We start from the raw sequence: 25104 nt of genomic DNA on the forward strand, positions 1-25104 counted from the left end.
TGGGCGACAGAGTGAGACTCCATCTCCAAACGAAAAAAAAAAAGAAACGGCCATAAGGAATGAAGTGGGAAGAACAAGGACAGAAAAATCACAACTCCACAGGAAACACGGGGCTGGCCTCTGCTGCGAGGACCACCCCCTTCTCCCCACACTCAAAGACAGTGCCTTTCAGTTTTCCTCACATGCCTCTGAAAGTACCTGAAAGTCCATGTAGCTCCTCAAACATCTTTAAGCTAACATCTACAATTTTCTCCAGAAAGTTTGGAATCATTCTAAAAGGTATAATTTCAGGGTATTATAAGTACTGGCTCTTTAAAATGAAACCGTTACTACTGGTTCAATATAGTCAATGGAATTGGAATACTATAGTTATCTATCATCGTCCCTTAAAAACTATGCGAAAAAACTGTTCTCTATTATTTCAATTTGTTTTTTTTTGAAGTTTTGTACAGGCAGGGTCTCCCAGTGTTGCTCAGTCTGGTCTTGAACTCCTGGTTTCAAGAGATCATCCCACCTTGGCCTCCCAAAGTGCTGGGATTACAGGTGTGAGCTACCATGCCCAGCCTCAAACTGCTGTTTAATATTGAGGAATTTTATTTCATTCTCTAATCTTCTTAAACTCACCTTTGTATTCTGATTCCCACAGAATTTTATTCTAATGTGATATGTTTTTATGCTTGACAGTTTTTTTTAAGTGTACAGTTCAGTAATGTTAAGTTCATTCATGTTGTTGTGTGTAATCAGAATTTTTTTTTTTTTTTGAGAGGGAGTCTTGCTCTGTCGCCCAGGCTGGAGTGCAGTGGCACGATCTCGGCTCACTGCAAGCTCCGCCTCCCAGGTTCACGCCATTCTCCTGCCTCAGCCTCCCGAGTAGCTGGGACTACAGGCACCTGCCACCACACCCGGCTAATTTTTTGTATTTTTAGTAGAGACAGGGTTTCACCATGGTCTGGATCTCCTGACCTCTTGATCCGCCTGCCTCGGCCTCCCAAAATGCTGGGATTACAGGCAAGAAATTTTAATATTAGTATGTTTCCATAAGTTTCCAAATGTCAAAATTACTTCTTCAATGAGTAATCATTGTAATTCAGTGTACACATTACCAAAAAGCATAAATATAACATAAATTTTGTCAATGCTTAAGCATAGTAGGAATTTATTGGGACTATATCTCTTAATGAGATTAGTGAGATCCTCCAATTAGATAATAAATATTCCTTTTTGCTAGAATGATAAAGGATATAAATCAATTCTATTCTTTATTGAAAGCTTGTTTCACTTTTATAAATGTGCACATTGATGAATTTTGCTTACACGCGTAAGTTTATGGGAACAGATGTTTTATTATGGTAACTTCATCAATTATTTGAAATCTTTTTGTGTTCAAATGCTCCAAATCACACAGCAACTATCATCAAAAATTATTTTCTCTTTCAATTCTGTCAAAAGAGAAAAAGACTTCCTAAGGTATTTGTTGCCCATAATTAGAACCATTCCCTTTCTCAATTTCTGGGAATATCCAAAAAGCCTTTTCCAAAATTTATTTAATGACTATTAATTACATCTTTTATTCATTTTTTTTAACTTGGCAGCAACTTGTCTCATTCAACTTACTAAGAAAAGATTGAGGCCAGGCGCGGTGGCTCACACCTGTAATCCCAGCACTTTGGGAGGCTGAGGTGGGCGGATCAGGAGGTCAGGAGACCAAGACCATCCTGGCCAACATGGTGAAACCCCGTCTGTACTAAAAATACAAAAAAAATTAGTGGGGTGTGGTGGCGCATGCCTGTAATCCCAGCTACTTGGGAGGCTGAGGCATGAGAATCACTTGAACCCAGAAGGTGGAAGTTGCAGTGAGCTGAGATCCACTGCACTCCAGCCTGGCAACAGAGCAAGACTCCATCTCAAAAGAAAAGAAAAGATTGAAAAATTAAAATAATGTAAATTTCAATATACTTTTTTCAATGCATTTTAAAAAGTCAGATGCATTTGTTTTATTGCATGCTTCAAGTGTCTTTTTGTCAAAACCATATAGCTCAGATTTAGCTCATTCAATATATGAAAAATGCCTTGTGCATAATCTCTTTAGCAAAGCCACTCTTTCTTGTCAAACCAGTCTGCAAATCAGACTGACTTTCTGTAAGAAAACATCTGACTTAAATTTTTAATTCAAATCAACATCATATATTTGAAGGAATATTATAAAAACCACTATAAGAGGGATTACTTATAATCTTGTAAAAAGATTACTAAAAGGCAGTCAAGATTAAAATCATGAAGGATATAATATAATTAATCTATTTTATGGTAAATTATAAAAGCAAGAATAAATCTCTATGCTGTTTCTCATTACTTAGTCACAATTAAATGTTATGTGCAGCCAAAAATGCAACTTATTTATGAAACAAAAGAACATACATAATAAAAGCGTGGCAAATATGCATGCATATGTGTACTGAGCTTTAGAGTTGGCTTTTGGGAATAATATTAAAATCTTGTATAAAAAACAGAAATAACTCCTTTAATTTCATTAGACATTGAGATAAACTCTCCAACTGATTTAATGAAAAAGAAAGGTATATGTTACCAAAGATGAATTGGTCCAGTAGCTAGCATTTAATTTTATTTTTTGATTAATAGAAGATGTAGAAGAAACAAATTTTAAACATTTTATAAGATGAAATAGTCTCAGGATTGATTGTCATTGGAATACATATTACATTATTTGATAAAATAGATTTTAAGTACCTATTGAATAATGCACACTGAATTCAAAAGAAAGCACATACAATTTCTCTCTGTGGTTTTATCTGGCTTAACTTGTAAGTGTTAGTAGCCCTGAGTACCTTTTATGTGTGTTTAAAAGAATTAACATTACAAACCTGTGCTGCTTTGGCTATTCAAAGAGCCTTTCTTCCCTTCCCTTTTCCTTCCCTTTTCCTTCCCTTTTCCTTCCCTTTTCCTTCCTTCCTTCTTTCCTTCCTTCCTTCCTTCCTTCCTCCCTCCCTTCCTTCCTTCCTTCCTTCTTTTCTTTTTTGGTTATCCTAGAGTTGGTACTGAGAATATTTGAAAAGAGTTGCTTATGTTTAATATGTGAGGAAAAAAGGACATTTTTTAGCCTTCGTTATTGTTTATGGTATCTTTTCTTTGCTCTCCCGGGACCCTGTCAAAAGCAATGCATTCTTGGACAAGCCTTGAGGAATGCAGAGAAGAGGTCCTTACCCCAAACTGCCAACATTCCACTGCCCCTACTCTATAGGATGTCTGATTAAAGACCACTTCTATGAGGCCCCATTACTGAGCTTGTGGCTTGCTCTTGAATAAAGCAGGGAAAGACCGAAGGCCCTCAGATGAGCTTTGTGCCTTAATTTATCAATAAGGAAACACACCCCTGAAAAATGTTTTTAATTGTCCTTTTTGTTTGGTGCCCTGAAAACTTTACATTCTGGAGAGTAAAGCACAGTAAAGTTGCGCATGGGTGAGGGAAACTCCTTTCTTTTGTAAAGTGAGAGAAAGGCAATTAAAAAGTGTATGGGTGGGGAGAACAAAGGGGACTGATAGGACACTAGGAAATAGTATATGCGGTTTGAGTATCTTAGTATCTCCCAGCAGTGGATCAAAATAGCCACAACTGCATACCCCTCAGAAGGTCCTCATGGATGGAATTCTTTCTCCACTGTCCACACACTCACACTCACAAGCTCACACTCACCAAACATTCCCAAACACACACCTTCACACTTACACTGTTGTACACACGGATGTGTACTCTTAGGCTCACCTACGTACACACTGTCATCCACATACACTCACAAACTCTTTCATATACCTTCACACTCACACACCAAAACACACACATCCATACACACGTATGCACACTCACCTTTTCTTCACTCACGTACACCTACACTTATCCACATTGCAGAAGTTGGTGGAAGGCTCAGAGAGGTCTTTTATTTGCTCCAGGTCACACAGCACAACTGTGTACCCCAGTTTTAAGACTACTGCTCTAGGATATCACGTACAGCTCCCCTCACCCAGGCCAAAAGTCTTGCTTTCCTTCTAGGAGACTGGGAGAGATGTGATTTTTTTAATGGAGATGGTTCAGCCCCTTCCTTGTCGAGGAGGAGAAGGTGCCAGGTCCTGGCAGGTCAGCATGAAACCCTGGCTGCCTACTGCTGTGTCAGCAAAACTCTGTCTGCTCTGGGGATCAGCTTGGTTTTTCTCTGAGGCACCCCAGCCAGGGCAACTTGTCTGAATAGCATAAAAACCTAGAAATATACTTCACTGACGATCAGGTATGGCATTAGTCACTGGTTGGTGGCAAACAGAAATCATCGTTAATATCAAACGCAGTTGTACACCTTGTGGTCCTGTTAGTCCAGTGGGAGGCAGTGTGGTCACCTAAGCAGTCACCTTGGGATATAGTGCCAGACCTGCCCCAGTTGTGCTGTATGACCTGGAGCAAATAAAGACCTCTCTGGGCCTCCCACTAACCTTTGCAATATGTGTGAGTGTACGTATGGATGTGTGAGTGTGTGTGTAAATACGTGTGAGTATGCGTGTGTGCAGAGGTGTGTACACATGAACATGTTTCAGTGAGTGTGAGGCAGTGTGAGAGGGTTTGAGAGTGTATGGCATATGTGCGTGATGCTATGTGCAAGTGTGTGAGTGTGAGAGTGTGTAACGAGTGCGAGCATGTGTGTGCAATGAGTGCGAGCATGTGTGTGCATGTACACATAGATGGTGGAGAAAGAGAAGGTCAAGTAGAAGGGAATCTTTAAGGGAATTTCCAAAGCATATTAGTATCTCCCAGTGACAGGTGAGGACACAGGAGACTATTTTTCTTCTTTCAACAGATACTGATTTGTTCTATACAACATATATAGTTTGCTGCTAGGCTCCGTGTTGAAGTTGAATGATAAAGAAGACAAATACAGTCCTTGCCCTCATGGAGCTGACAGTCTCAGATTCAGATAAGAACACAGGCTTTTGCAATTCAGTGTGAGAGTTGCAAGAGGGGCTGTAGGGAGTGCTATGGTCTGGATGTTTGTGTCCCCTCAACATTTGTATGCTGAAGCCCAAGGTGATGGTATTAGGGTAAAGGGCCTTTGGGGAAGTAGCAGGTCATAAGGCTGGGGCCTCAGAAGGACACTCACAAGAGAGACCCTCACCGGTTCCACCAAGTGAGGATACACTGAGAAGTTTGCAGTCCACAGCTGGAAGAGGGTCCTCACCAGAACCTGACCATGCTGGCACCCCAGTCTGGAACTTTCCTCCAGAATAGTGGGAAATACATTTCTATTCCTTACGGGCTGCCCGGTCCTATGGTAATTTGTTGTTGTGGCTTGAATGGACTAAGACAGAGAGCTACGGGAGCATAGAGGAGGAGCACCCGGACAGACAGGACGAGAGGCCGGGCCTTGCTGCTGAGACCTACACCACAGGGTAGAGAGCTGGGTGGGGTGGAAGCAGCGGGGCTCTAGGCCTGTGTTTCCAGTATGGTAGCCACTAGCCACATGCAACTGTCGAACACTTGAAAACATGGCAAGTCCACACTGAGAAGTGCTGTAAGTGTGGAATACACACCAGATTTGGAAGACTTGGTATGGAAAAAAAATGTAAACTATCTCATGAATCATTTTTATATTGATTCGTTGTTGAAGTGATAACATTCTGGATAGATTGAATTATAAAATATGGTTATTCATGATACCATCACTCCTTTCTTTCACTTTTTTTCACTGTGGCTACTAGAAAACTCACGATTGCCTATGTGGCTCCCATTCTATTTTTATTGGCTGGCACTGCTCTAAGCAACAAGAACGGTCTGTGCAGAGCTCAGAGGCAGGTGGGAGTTCGATGGATTTGGGGAATTAGAAGGGATTTTTAATTGCTGAGCTTGGGGTTTAGGGAGGTCACGGGGCAGCCTCATGAAGCATCCCAGTGAGCCCTTCAAAGAAGCCTGACTGTATCCTGAAGGCAGCAGGAAGGATTTCAGGCAGGGATGTGATCAGATCAGACTGATGTGCTTCAGAAACCCTATTCTTGCTTTATTCATGGAAAAAGGGATGAGGAACGAGAGCAACACTGAAAATAGGGAAGATGAGTCAGAGGCTGTAGCAGGCAGGGGCCTGGTGAGAGATGACCGTGGCCAGGGATTGGTGTTCTCAGTGTGGATCGAGAGACGTGAACCATCAAAAGGAGTACTTCCGTTACAGACACCTGGGATTTATTTCAGCAGGGAACTCTAGGAGAGTTAAAGTTTCCAGTGCCTGCATCTTATACTCATGGAATCTTCAAGCCACAGATGAATAGGGCAGGAAGGGAGTTTTCAAAGTGATTTGGACATTCCTCTTTAGGGGCTCTGATAGAACAGGGCCCTTTAATCCCCAACCTGAAGAACTACCTAACAGGCAGGTGCTTTTCTTCCTGGGATGAAGAGAAGAGATTTTCTTTCCAACAGAAGCTTGTCAAAGCAGCAGTAGCTTGAGGGTACCCCAGGATGTGGGCCACAATACCCATGAAGCCTGTTTTGCATGTCATTTCTAACAATTGTCTCTGCAGGCTGCTGTCCCAGAGAACATCTGAGCCAGTGATTTTAGGTTTTCTTTCTGTGGAAGCCAGCGCTTTGGCAGATGCTTGTGGAATGATAGGGTGCCTGTCTGGGCTGGCTTCCTGGTGCTGTCCGCTTTTCCAGCCCACAGTATAACAGCCTCTGGCATTTGATGCACCTGACTTAGAAAATCAGTCGTTACTTGCCAGCTGTTCTTAAAATGGTCTCCCAATTGCTTTTCCCATTGCTGATCTTGTCCACTTCCCCCAACATCTAATTCTTTATTTGTGATGCTAAATCTGATTACCTTCCTCCTCTGCCTCAAAATCTTCCAAGATGCACCGTGTACCATAGACCAAAGCCCAGCACTCCTCCACAGGGTATTCATGGCTCTCTAAAATCTGGTCTTCTTCCTCTGTGACCTCATCTCCCATCATTCTTTCCAAGTCTCTCACCCTCTAATGATGCCTAGCTGCCTGCTAGCCTCAGAACACACCACACCTTGACTCATGCTGTTTTCTGCCTGCTATCAGCTTTCTGTTTTCTCTCCCTAGTTGAAGTCCCAGGTAAAACTACTACAGGTTGCACCTCCCTAATCTGAAAATTCAAAATCCAAAATATTTCAAAATCTGAAATGTTTTGAGCACCAATATGGTGCCACATGTGGAAAATTCCACACCTGACCTCGTGTGATGGGTCACAGTCAAAACACAATCAAAACTTTGTTTCATGAACACAATTATTTAAGAATACAGTATAAAATTACCTTCAGGTTATGTGTATAAGATATATGTGAAATATAAATGAATTTCATGTTTAGACTTGAGTCCTATCCCCAAGATATCTCCTTATGTATATGCAAATATTCCCAAATCTGAATAAATACAAAATCCAAAACACTTCTGGTCCCAAGCATTTTGGATAAGGGATACTCAACCTGTACCTTCTCCTTGAAGCCCTGTGTACCGTCTCTCGTTGTAAGGTATCCCAGCCTCCACTGCCTTCCACATGTTACTCTGTTATAGGACTTGGTCTGGCCAGTCTTGTGTTATTTCTTGCTTATAGATTTTTCTTCCCCATTTCGCTGTGAGTTCCTGACAGCCAGGAACTCTGTCTGCTTTGTATTTATAACCTAGAGATACACAATAAATACTGGCTGAGTGACAGAATAACTTCATGGAGCCCTTGGGGTTGACAATGTCCTACTTTAGTCTTTCACAGGGACCTGGAATATTTATGGCAACCTGGGGTAGGAGGCAGTGCTGGGACAAGGATGAGGGGAGAGTGGGGACCAGAGTGCAAAATATAAGAAGGCACCCTCTCTCTGGTGCTGATCTGGGCTTGCCCAACCCTGAGGGTGGGCACCTCCTAGGTGCCCCTCTTGTTTTCCCCTCATTCCAGCCCTGGCAGGTGGGAGGGATGAGAGAAGTCTTGGGATCTGAAATGAGTCTTGCCACAGGGCATCTATAGGGACAGGCTAGGCTGTCAGTTCCTCCTCTCATTCTGACACATGGAGCTATCTGAACAAGTGAGCTCAACCCATGTCTAAGGGGCCCAGAAGTCCCAGCATGAATCCAGAGCCTACTGACATGAGGAGAGTGGCCACAGAGATGTGGCCCCACAGATGGGATGGCCTGGGGAATGGCTGACATTTGGAACACTTTGGAGACAGGCAGAAGGGTAGCCTTCACATGCAGTCTCTCTAAGGGAGCAAGGTACCAGCCTGTGGGCTGGAACACGAAGCCAGAGGACAGTCTTAGGATGTAGAGCTAGTACAAGCATAGAGATCAGTGGGGCCCCTAGCTATTGACTGGGGCCTGGGATAGGATCAGGTCCTACAGAGATCTGAGGTTCCAGGGTAATTAGTTGGAACTTCTGAGAGGGGTCATGTTTCCATGGGCAGGCCTCAGTGGACTAGATGAGGTGGCAAAAACAGAAATAGTCACATTCTGGGGGTCAGTATAGACATTTAGTCAATGTCACTGGGAACATTATGTCCTTTGTCTGATGGCGTCACAAAAGAGTAGGGGAGTGACATGGGGCCAAGCACTCAGCTCTGGGGCTCTGGAGCTCATCTTTGAGGGTATGAAATCCACCAGATCCATCTGAAGGAAGGAGAAATGAAAAGAGGAAGGGTGAGGCAGAGTCTATTTAAATATGGGTCAAGACATATCAGGATTGGTTTGGGGATGGGGGCAGTGTTGCTTTCATGAAGAGCAACCAACAGGCCTGGTTATAATCCTCTAGCAGTGGTACCCAATTGCCAGGTCGTAGACTGGGGCTGAGTCTGAATACACAGGGAATTATGTTTAAAACACAGTTTTATGGACATCAAGATTTAGAGATTCTGGTTCAGTAGGTCTGGAGTCATTTTCAATGAATTCTCAAGGTGATATCCTGCACAATATCACTTCAGGGGGCCACTAGATAGAAACAAAGTTAAAGGAGACTGGCAGTTCATTTGGAGTTAGTCTCATGTTTTCCTTTAGGTCTCACTGAAGGTATGAAAGATTCCCAATAGGAAGTACTACTGATATGTAGGCAGAAATTAAGTGCACATTTTTAAGGCTACTAAATGTTTCCAGCAGCTGTCCTTCCCTTTCCTCTGTATCACCCTTTTCAGATGTCTTAGTGCTCATTTTCTTGCTTTAACATGGTTGTTCTCAAACTTTGCATGCCAAAGAATCACCATGGAATAATTGTCTTCCATTAAACTAGTCCCTGGTGACAAAAAGGTTGGGGACCGTTGACCTGAGGGTTTCATTAAACACCCATTGCTGGGTCTCACCCAAAAACTTTTGAGTAAGTAGGTCTGGGCTGGAGTGAGGCCTAATAATTTGCATGTCTAACAACTTCCAGAGCGATGATGCTGCTGTGCAGGGACCACACTTTGAGAACCACTGATGTGGTAGGACAAAAGGTGTAGTATATGCTTAATTGTTCAGTAGGAGAACAGAAAGAAAGGAACGGAAGAAATATTTGAAGTAATAATGGCCAACATTTTTCTAAAACTAATGACAGATATCAAACCACAGATCCAGGAAGCTCAGAGAACACCAAGCAAGATAAATACCAAAAAATTCACACCTAAGCATCACATTAAAACTTCAGAAAACCAAAAACGAAAAAAATCTTGAAAGATGTCAGAGAGAGGAAAATACCTTGCTTATAGAAAAACAAGGATAAGAATTACAGTGGACTTGTCAGAAACTATGCAAGCAAAGAGAGAGGGGCGAAATATCTAAGAAAACTCATCAACCTGAAGTTTTTATATCTAGTGAAATTGCTCTTCAGAAGTGAAGGACAGATCAAGACCTCCTCAGACCAAAAAAAAAAAAAATGAGAGAATTCATTGCCAGTGAATAGTGAACTTGCTCCTCTAGAAATGTTAGGGGAAGTTCTTCAGAAGCTCAGGTCTATGTGAGAAAGAATAAGCACCAGAAAAGGGATAAGTGAAGGTAAAATGAAAATTTTTATTTTTCTCATTCTTAATTGATCAAATAGATAAGTTTTCAAAGTAATAATAGTAACAATGTATTGGGTAATTACAGTGTATGGATAAGTGAAATGAATGGCAGCAATGTTATAAGAGATGGGAGAGGAAATTGGGAATACTTTGCTATAAGGTACCTGTACTACCTGTGAAGCAAATAGTGTTGTTTGAAAGTAGACTTACATTAGTTGTAAATGTGTTTTGCTTACAGAAGTAAGGGGTCCAGATGACTGTGACTTCAAGATATGATCTAAGGCCCAGGGTCCTTTTATATCTGTGCTGTAATACCTTAGCTTATTACTTCTATCCCCAAAGTCACTACATTGTCCTAGATGGCTAATGATGTGCTGACCATCACATCCTTATTCTAGGAAGAAAATTGGAGCAAGTGGTAAAGGGTATTAGTATGCTCCCCCTTGGTGAGTATATCCTTGAGGGGATTTCCTGGAAGCCCCATCCCATGACTTCTACTTGCATCTCTCATTGGTCACCTCTAGCTGCTGTGGAGGCCAGGAAGTATAGACCTAGAGCTGGGCACGTTGCTGCCCTGAATTAACTTAGAGTTTTATAGGCAAAGAGGAATTGAAGAAAGAATGTTGAGTAGGCAAATAGTCTCTACATAAACATCCAACTGAACATTCCCTCAGGGCCAAGTTTGAAAAATGTCAATATGTTACTTTCCCACTAGTCTTCAGTGTTTTGTTCTACACACATGCTACATGGTCTTGGTTGGTCTTTTTCTGTGTCTCTGTATATTTTTGTCATTCTTTCACACACGTATATACAGAAACACACATACATGTTCACCTATGTATCTTAGGTTACTCATAGAATATAAAAGACAAAAAGTTATAGCAGAAGGAAATGTTAAATATTGTCTACCTTGGTGGCTCTCAACCCTGGTTGCACAGGGGCTGTCAGCCTTGGTTCCCCGCAATCACTGGGGAAATTAGAAAAATATCTATGCCTGAACCCTACCAAATCTAATAATCATCTTTAGAGATAATGCCCAGAAAGTCATCTTTTTAAATTTTTTTTCTAAAAGCGCCTAGTTGATCCTAATCTATAGCCAGAGTAGAAGGCCCCTGATCTAGACCAACTTCATCATCTTCTAGGGCAATTATCTGTGAAATTATTGCTTGTATGTTTATTTCTCATATTAGATTGAAAACCTTATATGAACAGGAAAGGTATCTGTTAATCACTATATTCATCCCCAGGGCATAGCACAAGGCTGGCACAAAGTTGAATGAATAACTGGGTCAATGGATGAGTAAACCAAGGCCCAGAGAGGGGAAGGAACTTAGGCAGTGTCATGCAGCAAATACACATGTGACAGAACCAGCATTAGAATCTTTGTCTTTTGACTCCTTGCTTGGTGTTCTTTCAGTTAGCCCATGACTTCCATGGTTGGATGGTCACACCTTGGAACGCTTTACTCCAGAACTGGTAGATGTGCTCTTGTTTTCCTACAGGCCTCATTGCCTGCTGTTGTAATTATTTGGGAGTCACATTGATCTTATTTTTTTGAGCATCACCAGCTGACCCACCACAAATGACTGATTTTAATAACTAAGGTGGGGAAGGGGTGGCTGGAAGGGAAGATGGGGAAATAAGCCCCACGCCGACTCAGGCTTTTGAAGTACCATACCTTCATTTTAGGACTTCACTTGCCAAAGGCCACTTTGCTGTTCTTCAGGCTTCCCCTACTGTGCCCCACCTAAACTTGAATTTTCCATCTTCTCTAGCCAATTGCTCAATTTTAATTACCTGTCTGGTTGAAAAGTCCTGAAAACTAATTCACAGCAAGCTGTCAATGATTGATAAGGTTTGATGGAATACATCTTCCTGGGATCTTTGCATATCAACCAGGGACAGTGTCCTGACTCAAAATAAAGTATGTCTAATTGCAACATTTTGAGTAGAAGGGAACAGAATTGTGTGGGGCAAGTCAGGGTGTAAACAGGGTGGCCTTCTTGGAGAGACTATCCTCAAATCAATCAGAGGAAGGCAGCCAGGAGTTTATCTTTGAGTAAGGCAACTGAAAGGCACTGTTGGGGGTCAAAATCTCAGGTCTACCTGGGTTAGTGGTGTACTTTGAACACAGAATTCTCACCTATTACCCGTGGTATGAGACCAGCAGCTTCCCTGGGATTCTGTAGGGGGCTTGGCCAATGGGCTCAGAACCCTAGTGGTCAAGGAGGAAGAAAACATATCAGTGCCTGAGGCGGAGCCCTTAATAAATGTTAACTCTCTTTCTTCTCTCAGCAGTGACTGCTCAGCCTGGTGCCCCAGAGGGAACAATTAGGTTGTTTATCCAAACCTCAGCCACTTTGCTATGTAATTGATTTTTCATTGAGTGTATTTAGGAAATGGTTATTTACATGAATACAGGCACACCAGGGACATGGCAGCATCTGATCACAGGAAATGGGAGGGGACGGAGATCAAAGGGGTTGCTGGAGGAGGAATAGTAGGAGGGAGGGTGGGCTTTGGAGGCAGGCATCCTAGGCTGAGATTCTGACTCTGCCGCTGACTGTGCAGATATGGGCAAATTATTAACCCTCTTGGCCCTGCTCTTTTTTTTAAGAGGGGGATAACATTTACTTCCTAGTAGGGTTGCTACAAGGATTAAGCTAAACCATGCTTGCAAAACACTTAAGAACCAAGCCTGCCGTATCATATACACTTAGGCTGTTGTTATTATTACACTACTATTATTGTCCATGCCTGGGAAGCTTTCCTATCCTCCACTTAGCCTGCTGCTTCCTATGTCTCAGCACTTAGCCTAAGTCTCGCCTCTTCCCCAAAGCCTTCCCTCACAGCCACAGTCCCATCTAGTTCCTGCCATTTTCCATAAACATTTATTTGATTTAATCTGTAGCATCATATTTTAAACCTCACTTGCAAGCCACAGTATTTTTTCCTTTTCTCCCCCTTGTCTAAACCAAGTGTTAGCAAACTACAGCTCACGGACAAAAATCTGGTCTCTTGACTAAGTTTATATAGCCCACGGGCTAAGAATAGTTTTTACATTTTTAAGTGGTAGAAAAAAATCCAAAGAAGAATATTTTGTGACACACGAAAACTGTATCAATTCAGATTTCGGTATGCAGAAATATTTTGTTGGAATGCAGCCACAAACACTCACTTACATGTTCTCTGTGGCCGTTTGCGTGCTACAACAGCAGAGTTGAGTAGTTGGGACAGACCATATGACCCTCCAAGTAAAAAATATTTACTGTTTGCTCCTTTGCAGGTAAGTTTGCTGAGCCCTAGACCACAAGCTTCTCTCCAGCAGACAATGTGTGCCATTCTTGCTTGAATCCTCAATAGCACATGACAGAAAGCTCAGGCATATTGCAGGGGAGCAATAAAACCTATGCCTTGCTGATTGCAGCAATTCAGTTTTGCCAGAGAGGACAGACAAGGGATCTCTTGTCTGTCTTCCCTCTGCTCCTTGTTTCAGGGTGTGGGTGGAAGGCTGTAGGGCAGGTGTTTGTGATGAGCTGTGTTCATGGTGGATTTGAAACCCTTAAAGGCAGAGAGACTAGCTCTTATTGTAGTGCTTAGAGAAGAAGATGGAAAGGAGAAGAAAATGAATATTAACAGGCATCAACATGCACCAGGCACGGTGCTGTGTCTTTTCTATACTTTTCCTCATTTTTTATGTATTCATGTATTCAATAAATATTTATCAAGTGCCTACCCTGGACCAGGCCCTGTTCCAGGCACTAGGAATGCAGCAGTGAGCAAAGCAGACAAAAAATGTTCTGCCATCATTGAGTTTACTTTCTATTTAGAGGTGGAGTAGGCATTCTAAAACAATAAATAAGCACAATATATTAAAATATTTTAATATTAAGTATAACAGTATTGTATATTAGATGGAATTAAATAAATGCAAAGGAGAAAATAAAGCAAGGATGGGAGAGAATACTGCCAATTTTTTTGTTGGTGGGGAGGGCAGTGTTGGGATTTTAAATAGGGAGGTCAGAAGAGACCTCTCTGACAAGATGACTTGAGCAACGACTAAGGTGCGAGCCATGTAGCTATTTGGGGAGAAGAACATTATAGGCAGGGGAAACAGCAAGTGAAAAGGCCCTGGGACAGATGAGAACTTTGTGGGTCCAAGGAAAAGCAAGAAGTGCAGTGTGGCTGGAGTGAGGAGACAGAGGAGAGGGCAATGGGAGAAGAAGGTAGAGAGGTAGGGAGGGAGGGGAGGGGAGAAGGAGACAATTTATGAAATGTGATATGCCTCACATATCACTGTACGAGCTTAGCTTGTACCCTGAGATAGGAAATCATGAAAGAGTTTTGAATGCAGGATTGAGCATATCTGATTTCCATTTTAAAACAATAGCTATATGAGGTAGGTGTTGCTTGGTTTCATCCTACAGATAAGAAAATTGAAGTTCAGAAAGGCCTGGTGGCACATGATTATACAACCAGGGAGGGGCAGAGGTGGGATTTGAACCTAGGCTTCACCAGATTCTCTCTCTTACCCTGTCTCCCTGCCCGGCTGGCACAGAGTTGAGGCTCAATAATTGTTCATTAGCTACATTCAAAGTAACTTCTGAGACTTGGACAGTGAACGAACTGCACGCCCCACATGCTGTCCCATCTGCTCAGCCCTCCTTGGTGCCGGGGACAGCTAGTAACTTGGTCTAAGGGCTGGCCGGCAGATCCCTTCTGTTTTCCTTAACCTCGCACCAGCTATACAGCAGCCAAATGACAAACATTAATTAAAGTACGAGGGAACAACTGAATTAGCCCCTAATAGTCACATGCTGCCAATTAAACACCTCGATGGCTAGTTTACTCTGGAGCTTAATTAGGTGTTTCTCAATAAATCTAGCCACGTGCCACCACCTGTCAGTTTAGGAGCCAAATCTTTTCTTGGATGTGTCCTCTCTTAGGAGGGAGAAGGATGGCTAGTTTGGGAGGAGAAGTGAAATCTGATATTGGAATATCTTATTTCATGGTCCTGTTGCATATTTTACACTTGATGGAAATTACTGTGCAGGTAATATTTCACTTCCTGCCTGTGCCACTGCTGCACCTCTGGCAACAAGATCCTTTAGCTAAAGGGCCCTTAGAGAGGAAAACTGGAATGTGCACTGCAGCTTTCCCCTTGTGTAGGTAATGTGGAATCCCACTCTTTGGTGCCAAACTGTCAACTGCCTAAGCACAGGCTATCGTCTTAATAATGGTGAAATTGAATTTGTTATGAATGAAGGGCTGGGGTTTAATAGCACCACAGGGGAGAAAGCTTTAGGATTTTGCAAGCTCAGTATGTGTAACTGAACCAAGAGACTGCTGAAGACATCAGCCTATATCAGTTGATGGAGTAGCCACGACAAGGGAAATGATGCCCACTGGTACCTGGCACTATTCAGGGACATGAGCATTGAGTGCGGGGTGGCATTTTCCAAGAAATGTATACAAGCACAGACATTTCCCAGGGATGCTCACCAGCTTGGCAAGGGGACCTGGAAGTCAAATCAGTTAAGGAATGGAGGAAGATAGTGAGAGTGCCGAGTCTGGGGCCTACGTATTTCTTGGGACCAGGAACTGGGTACGGTAGGCATCATGGAATTGATGACAAGCTGCCATAAGCAGAGGGCATAAGCAAATTTCATGTTGCCCCATAGGAGAGTACGAGTGTCCAGAGGTGAGTGTTACTATAACCCATGCTTTTAACTATTGTACTTTCTGGAAGGAAAGGAACCGGGTAAGGTAGACAACATGGAGTTGATTAAAAGCTCCTATAAGCAGAGGGCATAAGCAAATTTCATGTTGCCCCATAGGGCAGTACGAGTGTCCAGAGGTGAGTGTTACTGTAACCCATGCTTTTAAGTATTGTACTTTCTGGACGAAGAATACAAGTTAGCCAGGTTTACAGCCCTCCCCATAGCTGGAGCCATTTCTTCCCAACTTGCAGGCTGTGGCAATTTTTTTTTTTTTTTTTGAGATGGAGTCTTGCTCTGTTGCCTAGGCTAGAGTGCAGTGGCGTGATGTTGGCTCACTGCAACCTCTGCCTCCTGGGTTCAAGCTATTCTCTGCCTCAGCCTCCCAAGTAGCTGGGATTACAGGCGCCCGAGGCTGTGGCAATTTTAAGACAGGACCCCAAAAGTCTTTGACTCTGTTCTCACCAAGAGATGGGGTCTCTGCCCCCTTTCCTTGAATCTGTGCTCTGTGACTACTTCACTATTAGAATACAGGGGAAGGAGCAATGTGCCAGTATCCAGCCCTGGGCCTTAAGAAACTGGCAGCTGCCACTTCTCTCTTCTGGGATGCTCACTGTTGGAACCCAGCCACTGCCTGTGGGGAGGCAGACAAGTACATGGACAGCCATGTTAGATGTTTCAGCTGACAGCTCCAGCTGAGGCCCCAGCCAGAAGCCAGCATCAACTGCCAGATACATGAGCAAGCCTTCTGATGATTCTCTGCATGGGGCAAAACAAGCTGTCCCCACCAAACCCTGCTCACGTTGCACGTTTGTGAACAAAATAAATGCTTGTTGTTTCCAGCCCTGTATTTGGGATGGCTTGTTAGATACCTGGAACATAAGCCAAGGCAGACTCCCAATCCTCAGAACCAGTCCTAACCTGAAGTGTCAGATATTTCTGTCTCTGCAGTAAGCCAGGTTAGCCTGACCTTGATTCATTGCCTGGTGCATAGTAGTGTCTCAGAGTATTTGTTTAGTGGATGAATGAATACATGTTGCCGTCGTGCAAACTGGACTGTTGCCTTAGTCCTCAGATGGGATCTTCCTTGAGTTACCCTAGTTTAGTGTTTTTTAAACCTTGATTTTAACAACGGTGTCCGTTTTTCAAATACAATCTGAAAGTATTCAAAATATGTAAATGATCTAAGTGTGGAGTTCCTTTAGGTGAAGTGAGGGGAGGGCTTTCAGCCCTACCAGCTCAGCCTCCCACTCACCACCTCACCGTGACCCCAAGGAACTTGGTTTCTGTGGCGCTCAGCTGGAGAACCCAATGCCCTTGTTTATATAATTCTTATCTTTTGCTTTTGGTCCTGCTCCTGAGTTATCTCTCAACCACTTTTCTCTTCTTTTTTCTCCCAGGGGTAGCCACCACAGGCCCACAGGCTAAAATTGAGCTGGATGGAGTAAGTGGCAACAGAGAGTCTTTATTGTCCCCTAAGAGCCCTGGTAAGCTTCTGAGAAATTAAGTGCTCATTTCCCAGCAGATAAAAGTGAGCATTTGGCCAGGCACAGTGGCTCATGCCTCTAATCCCAGCACTTTGGGAGGCTGAGGTGAGTGGGTCGCTTGAGCCCAGGAGTTGGAGACCAGCCTGGGTGAAACCTTGTCTCTACAAAAAAAAAAAAAAAAATTAGCCAGGTGTGGTGGTGCGTGCCTGTAGCCCCAACTACTCAGGAAGCTGAGGTGGGAGGACTGCTTGAGCCCAGGAGGTCGAGGCCGCCATAAGTGAAGGTTGCACCACTGTTCTCCAGCCTGGGTGACAGAGCAAGACCCTGTAGAAAGAAAGAAAGAGAGAAAGAGGGAAAGAAGGAAAGAGAGAAAGAAGGAAAGAGATAAGGAAAGAGAGAGAGAGAGAAGGGAAGACAGATGGAAAGAAAGAGAAAGAAAGAAAAAGCAAGCAAGCCAGTCCCCAGCCCCTGAACCTTAGGGCCCCATGGGGCAGTGGTGCTGGCCCTTCCTTTGGGAGGAGATTGAGCTGGCTGTGGTCTGCCTTACCACGATGGGGGAAGGGCAGGGAACTGTGAGAAGGGATTCTCCACATGTGGGTGATGGAGCATTTAGCAAAGGGGATCAGGAGCACTTGCCTTTGGGCTGAAGCAGAGAGGCTCTGATCTGTCACCTGGGGGCAGGCTGAGCACTCACCAGACCTGGGAGGGAGGAACCTAGGTGTGAACATGGCCTTGGAAAGGAGAATGTGAGGCCTGAGGGGAGCAACAGTTCACTTTTTCTCCGTGACTGGACCCAGGAGGCTGGGCCCAGGAGTGGACTTGGGGTTGAGACTGGGGTGCAGGGTGGTGGAGGGGTGATAAGAAATGGAGTCAGAAGGTACAAGGACATCAGAGAGGGACCGATGAAGCGGGTCCGGGCTGGGAGGGCGGCCAGGGAAAGGACGGCTGGCAAAGAGCAGGGCAGGGTGTCAGAGAAAGGCAGCTGATCCAGAAGCTCCCCCAGTTGGAAATGCCTGAGGGTAGGAATACAGGAAAGAGAATGTGGGAGGAATCTGGGGAAGGGATCATCAAACTTGCTGAAGGCTCTAAGGGAGCCACTCAGTTTCCTCCTGAAGTCCAGAGGGATCCTGTGGCCCAGGCCTAAGGGACCATTGCTTCTTTAGAGAGTCAGTGTGACGCAGTAGGAGAAATGCTGTCTAGGAGTCAGGGGGTCTGGCCTCTCATCTGATTTGGCCACTGGCCAGTCATTTTGGTTTTCTGAGTCTTTCACTCCCTTGTCTGTAAAATGAGAAAGTTGATTGTTGTTGATTTCCAGGTCCATTTGGGTTCTAGCAATTGCATGATTCACTTCGATCCAATAAACACAAGTGGGTCAGGCACAGCCCTGGGCCCTGGCGGTGCAGGTGGACCAGTTCCCCATGACTTCATGGAGCTCATGCTGTAGTGAGGAAAGTGGACATTTCTACAGGTAGCAGGGCTACCAAGTGAAAGTGGCAAGAAAAGCATGATTTTATTACTAGGCCTGGGTCAAAAGTGAGGGGTAGGTAGTAAAGAGGGGGTAGAAAACCTTCAAAATGGGAGCTGAAGGAAGAGCTGGTTGATTTGGAGGTGAGACAGGGAGGTCTGGGAGGCTGTGCTCAAGGGTGCAGAGCAGAGTCAAGTTGAGGTAAGAAAAGACGAGGGAAATGTTTGTTTGTCCTTGGCCCATTGTGGACCTTTGGCCTGCTCTGAACAATTGGCTTCCTGTGCTGGACAAAGGGGTGTGGGCAGGCCGCCCTAGTACCCTTTGTTCTGGACACATTGTAGGGATGTAGCTCAGCAGCAGAAGTTCTCCAATCCATCTCCTTCATTTGAAACATGTACTAATTTTTTAAAGTATTGATTTTCACTTTAGAAAAATTAAAGAATTGAAAACACAAATAATTCATAATGTTAGCAGCCAGTAACACGGTACCCATCCTTAGTTCTCACTCTCTCACTACACACACACACACACACACACGCACACACACACACACACACGCACACACACACACAGGCATGCATACACACACAGGCATGCATACACACACAGGCATGCATACACACACAGAGGATTAGATTAGGCTATTTTTCTCACTTGGCAATATATTTGAACATCTCTTCTTGTCGATAAATATGAATCGATATCATCATTTTTAATGGCTTCATAGTAATTTTATTGTGTGAACATAACATAAATTATTTAACAGTTCTTATTGTTTGAACTTTAAATTTCTTTCCAAGTTTGCTATAAGTAATGATTTGATGGAAATAGTATTATGCATAGATCTTTGCACCTTACCTTACTATTTCCTAGAATATAATGATTTTACAGCTTTTGATATACATTACCGTATTATTCTCTAGAATTAGTTGTTCTCGCCTATTCCCAAAAGCAGTGAATAGATGTCCATTTCCCACCCCCATGCTGACACCAGGCATTATAATTCTTTTTAATCTTAGCCATCTGAAAAGTAAAAAGGGCATATCATTGTTTTTTTTTTGTTTTTTTTTTTTTGTTTTTTTTTTTTGAGATGGAGTCTCGCTCTGTCGCCCAGGCTGGAGTGCAGTGGTGCAATCTCGGCTCACTGCAAGCTCCGCCTCTTGGGTTCACGCCATTCTCCTGCCTCAGCCTCCGGAGTAGCTGGGACTACAGGCACCCGCCACCGCGCCTGGCTAATTTTTTGTATTTTTAGTAGAGAAGGGGTTTCACCGTGGTCTCGATCTCCTGACCTCGTGATCCACCCGCCTTGGCCTCCCAAAGTGCTGGGATTACAGGCGTGAGCCACCGCGCCCGGCCTATATCATTGTTTTAAGTCATATTTCTTTTATTTCCACTGAGGCTGAAAATGGTTTACATTTTTTATTGTCATTTACATTTCTTCTTTCATGATTTGCTTTTACATACCATTCTGCTATTTTACCCCCCATGGTGCATATATTAGTTTCCTAGGGCTGCCATAACAAATTACTACAAACTTGGTGGCTTAAAGCAACAGAAATCTATTCTTTCATAGTTCTAGAGGCTACATATTTGAAATCAAGGTGTTGGTAGGGCTAGGTTCCCTCTGAAGACTCTTAAGAAAGAATTCTTACTTGCCTCTTTCTAGCTTCTGGAGGTTGCTGGCATTCTTTGGCATTCCTCGGCTTACAGCTGCATTACTCAATTTCTGTCTCCTTCAAATGACTGTCTTCTCTCCATGCTTATCTGTGTGTCTCTAAATCTTCATCTTCTTGTAAGGGCACCAATTATTGGATTTAGGGCATACTCTAATGCAGTATTTCATCTTAACTTGACTGCATCTGCAAAGACCCTACTTCCAAATCAGATTGCATTCATTGGCTCTAGGGCATTAGGACTTGAACATATATTTTTAGGGGACACAATTCACTCCCCTACAATGTGCTTGACTTTTTCTTATTAATTTGTAATAGCTTTATGCTTCACCTTTTAGATCCACTGACTCATACCTGCCTCTCTGCTTGGCCAGAGAGGTACAGAAAAGTAATGACTTGGACTTGAGGAAGGTAGGTTCTTTTGGTTAACCACAGTGTGAGTCATGAGTATTGTGGGTCTTAGGAATTCCTGCATTAACCCTTTATTTCTGGAGAAGATAAGCGGTGGTGGGAGGGAGAGAAGAGGGCATTTTTTCTGGTGCTCTATGAGTGGCTGTTGGCAGATCTACCACTAACAGGTCAGTTTGGTAGGTGGACAATGATTGGGATAGGAGAGAGGCTGAGCCAGCAGTGATAGTCTCTGAATCATAAATTGGTAAATGAATGACCCCTGAGGCTGGGTAGGAGTCATCCAGCTCTATCAGGACTTTCTGGGCTTATTTGAGATTGTTTTGCTAATAGTGGTTTCTTAAAAGCATCATGCATTTTCTTTCCTGCTTCTTAAGCACTCAAGCATTTCAATGGCAGCTTAGCCCTGAACTTACAGGTTTCTTGCACTTGAATGGATCATGTTCATAGTAAGAAGCAGAACGATTGGAAGCTAAGAAGACTCTCTGCTGTCCTTGACCTCTGCAAGTTGCTTTCTTAGATGGGTAGCAGAATGAAGAAGAATTGGCTCAAATTTCCAGTTTGGTTAAGCTGAAGCAGTAGTCTAGTGGGGAGTTTCATTAGGGGCCCAGATCCAGATCCTTCTCTTCAGCAACCTTGCCTCTGAAGAACAGCTCTGCAGAGTGAAGAGCAATATGGGGTTCCTGAGAGTTCTAGGGTCTCTATAAGTGGGAAAGGCCTTGTTCCAAGGTGACAAGGGGCCAGTGTGTCAGGTAGTCTGCCCTCTAGTGGGCCTGGGGCAAGAACAAGTGTGGGCAGCTCAACCTGTATCTTTCGCTGGGGTGGCAAGTGGCATCAGGGCTGGAGGAGAGAGTTGGGATGGAGGACAGTGTCCCATGTCTACCACTGCCAGCTCCTGCTCAGAAAAGAATGTCAGCATCAAATTCAAGTGACTTCCTGAAGCTGAACGCCTACTATAACAAAAGCGTTGGAATAGAAAACTCCCAAATTTAAGAGAAAATATAGGCCTGGGTTTGAACCCCAGTTCTGCAATTTCTGAGTATCATGAGTTAATTTTCTTAATCTCTTTTTTTTTTTTTTTTTTTTGAGACGGAGTCTCGCTCTGTCACCCAGCCTGGAGTGCAGTGGCGCGATCTCGTCTCACTGCAAGCTCTGCCTCTCGAGTTCACGCCATTCTCCTGCCTCAGCCTCCTGAGTAGCTGGGACTACAGGCACCCGCCAACACGCCCGGCTAATTTTTTTTTGTATTTTTAGTAGAGACGGGGTTTCGCCATGTTAGCCAGGATGGTCTCGATCTCCTGACCTCGTGATCCGCCCGCCTCGGCCTCCCAAAGTGCTGGGATTACAGGCGTGAGCCACCGTGCCCGGCCAATTTTCTTAATCTCTTTACATTTCAGTTCTGTTTTGTAAAAGTAAGATAGTATTTTGGTAAACTGTTTATAGGATAAAATTAAGTAATGTATGAGGAAAAATGCATCATAGGGTCTTGCAGATAATAGGTACTAAATAAATAGTAGTTTATTTCTTTCTTCCAGTGTCTTTTTATTCTATATAATATGATTTGAGCAATACCACTGAATGTTTTTCTCCCAAATCATTCCTCCATCCAGCTAGTTGAAGTTCTATAATTCCATGTCTCATTTCTTTGTTAAGATATTCTCCCTTAAATATGCTTTTGAAAAGTTACTGCTGTTTTTGGCTGATCAGAAATCAATATATCTCTGACCTACTAGGCCCTTGTAGGACATGTGAATGCCATTGCTGATGGAGAAAGGTGGAGGAAGACAGCCAGAGCGCAGTTCACCTTTGGGAGAACAGACCAGAGTGGCTTCCGTGGGCACATGCTGGATTGAAGGTAAGAGACACAGGAAGTGTGGCACACGGGAGTGCCTGGGCCACACTGTATTCTCCCTCAGCAAATGTTAGTCACAGGCTGTCTAATATCCCTTGTATGAAAGTGGGGACGTGGGCATTCTGAGGACCTGGGTAGAGTGTGAAGGTAAGGCCATTACCCACCTACAGGTGAGGAATATGGGACTGAGAAAGTCATGTAGGTGAGCAGTTGCACTCCAAATCCAGGCAGGCTATGGAAACCAGGCTTCAGTTTGGAGAGGCTAGTCAGAAAGGGAGAATCTAAGTGAGGGACAGCATTCAGGAAAGCCAGAGGTTCAAAGCCAGGATAAGCCATGGGGCCTGGGCTCTACCCTGAGATGGTGGCTGCAGAGATGTTTTCTAGAGTGCCTGCAGCCCTGGGCAGGAGCAAGGATGTTTGGATGGAATGTAATAGGGATTTTTTCCCTGCAATCCAAAATCTGCCATGAGTCCCCCACTCCCTGACTGGTTCTAATCACTCTTCCTGTCTCTTACCTAATAGTGAGAAGATGTGACTACTAAAGTTGAGGCCCCAAGTCTCAGCTCCTTCCCCCTCCGAAGCATGAGTGGAGGATCCACTTAAGGCCACTTTGGTGAGACTAGATCAACTCTTCTCAAAACTACTTCATTCCTTTGGAATAAAATCTTGACTTTAGACTTTCCCAATACTCCTTATGGTATTGCAGTGGCCAGGAACTGTATTCTGTACTCAGGACAGCTGAGACACTCTGGCATCAAGACCTAGCTCCCAGGAGGATTGGCCCCTCAAAAATCAGTCTTTTGAAGGATAAGTCATTTTCATCACTAGGGGGAATGAAAGACCACAAGGACTCCCTTGATCTTCCTCCCAGGGGGTTCATAATTCCATAGGCTAAGACTCTGAATTATGTGTTTTGGGGGAACATTGTGCTCTGTCTGATTGAATGTGTGATTCATTTGACACTGAGAATAAAACCAGGTTGAATAATAAGAAAATACAAGCCTCAGAGGATTTGAGGTAAAGCCTTGAAATCATTGTTGAATCATAAATTAACACCCATAACAAGAGTAAAAATTTACCCTGAATTTAGGACACCCTGTTTTTATTTTTTTCAACTGAGTTTAAATGCTTTCCATAAATCCCAGATATTTGGGGGCTGTAAAGATGATTAAACACCTAAAATGCAGTTCCCTTGGACATAAGAAGAAAAATATTAAGCACTTTCTTAAACAAAGTCCATGAGTGAGGACTGAGTTATGGTTTCTTTGAATAGTGAGGCTATGCCTTCCCTACTGAGGTCAAAAGGAAATGAAGAGAAAGGAAATCAATTGGAAAATGACTCTTATGCTTGAATCATTATTTTCTTCTTCCATCAGGCACCTGCTATTGGTTTTTATAAGTAATAGTAAAGTGATTAAAAACATACTGAAACCTTGACACAGAGTCTAGGGGAGGGGGCCTGAGCAAAAGAGTCCTTGCTCCTTCATAATCCTGCCTCCTTGGTGTCCCTGTCCCTCATTTTCATCCATCTTTTGAGCATGACTCATGCCCTAATGCTGCCCTGATGCTAAAGCATTTATATGGTGATTTGTCTTTCAAGAGAGTTTGTGCCTAGCCTTGCAAACAAACTACCAGCCCTTCTCACAAACACTGAACTATGCCATCCCCAGTGCCCAGAAAAAATGTACTGATGTTTCTCCCACTTGCTATAAATGAGTGCTTGCCTCTTGATATCTTTAGCCTTAGTCAAGTGGTGGTCAAGTCAATTAGCACTGAGCACCACTTCTCGGATCCTACCATTTGATGTGTTAGGTAGGGGAGTGGCAGGCTAGCCAGTGCACCCCCAGAGATTGGGGACAGAGGCTGCTTATTCATAGGCTCTGCTATCTCCATTTTCTAAAGATAATAATTTACCCAAGGCCGGGCGCGGTGGCTCAAGCCTGTAATCCTAGCACTTTGGGAGGCCGAGGTGGGCGGATCACGAGGTCAGGAGTTCGAGACCATTCTGGCCAACACAGTGAAACCCTGTCTCTACTAAAAATACAAAAAAATTAGCAGGGCGTGGTGGTGGGCGCCTGTAGTCCCAGCTACTCGGGAGGCTGAGGCAGGAGAATGGCGTGAACCCGGGAGGTGGAGCTTGCAGTGAGCCGAGATGGTGCCACTGCACTCCAGCCTGGGGGACAGAGCCAGACTCTGACTCAAAAAAAAAAAAAAAAAAAACAACTTACCCAAGGTACCAGTTTAGTAAATGGCAGATTTGAGCCCAGGTCTCTTTGATCTTAAGAGAAGAGGAACGTAAGAAGTTACAGAGAGGATAATGGGGACATCTAGATGAATTCTGAAGAAGGCTCACCATCCCCAGCGTTTCTTGACACCCTTCTGGTGTGCACTTGCTTAAGTGAGCTGTGTTTATTTGATGTATCGGAATGGATGGCCACCATGTATATACTTAGCATGATTCTGGGCACTGTGGGGTTAGA

General features: G+C 43.7%; 1 long non-coding RNA gene across 1 annotated transcript; it reads left to right on the forward strand.

The window, feature by feature from the left end:
- Positions 1-11818: 11818 nt before the first annotated feature.
- On the forward strand, positions 11819-24839 carry LOC129458320 (uncharacterized). Its single transcript, XR_008649566.2, has 4 exons — positions 11819-11946; positions 17140-17226; positions 22506-22627; positions 23147-24839. It is a non-coding gene; the product is annotated as an uncharacterized lncRNA (long non-coding RNA).
- Positions 24840-25104: the final 265 nt, after the last annotated feature.

This window comes from Symphalangus syndactylus, chromosome 19, assembly GCF_028878055.3.
Source record: "Symphalangus syndactylus isolate Jambi chromosome 19, NHGRI_mSymSyn1-v2.1_pri, whole genome shotgun sequence".
In the NCBI taxonomy this organism is placed as follows: Eukaryota; Metazoa; Chordata; class Mammalia; order Primates; family Hylobatidae; genus Symphalangus; species Symphalangus syndactylus.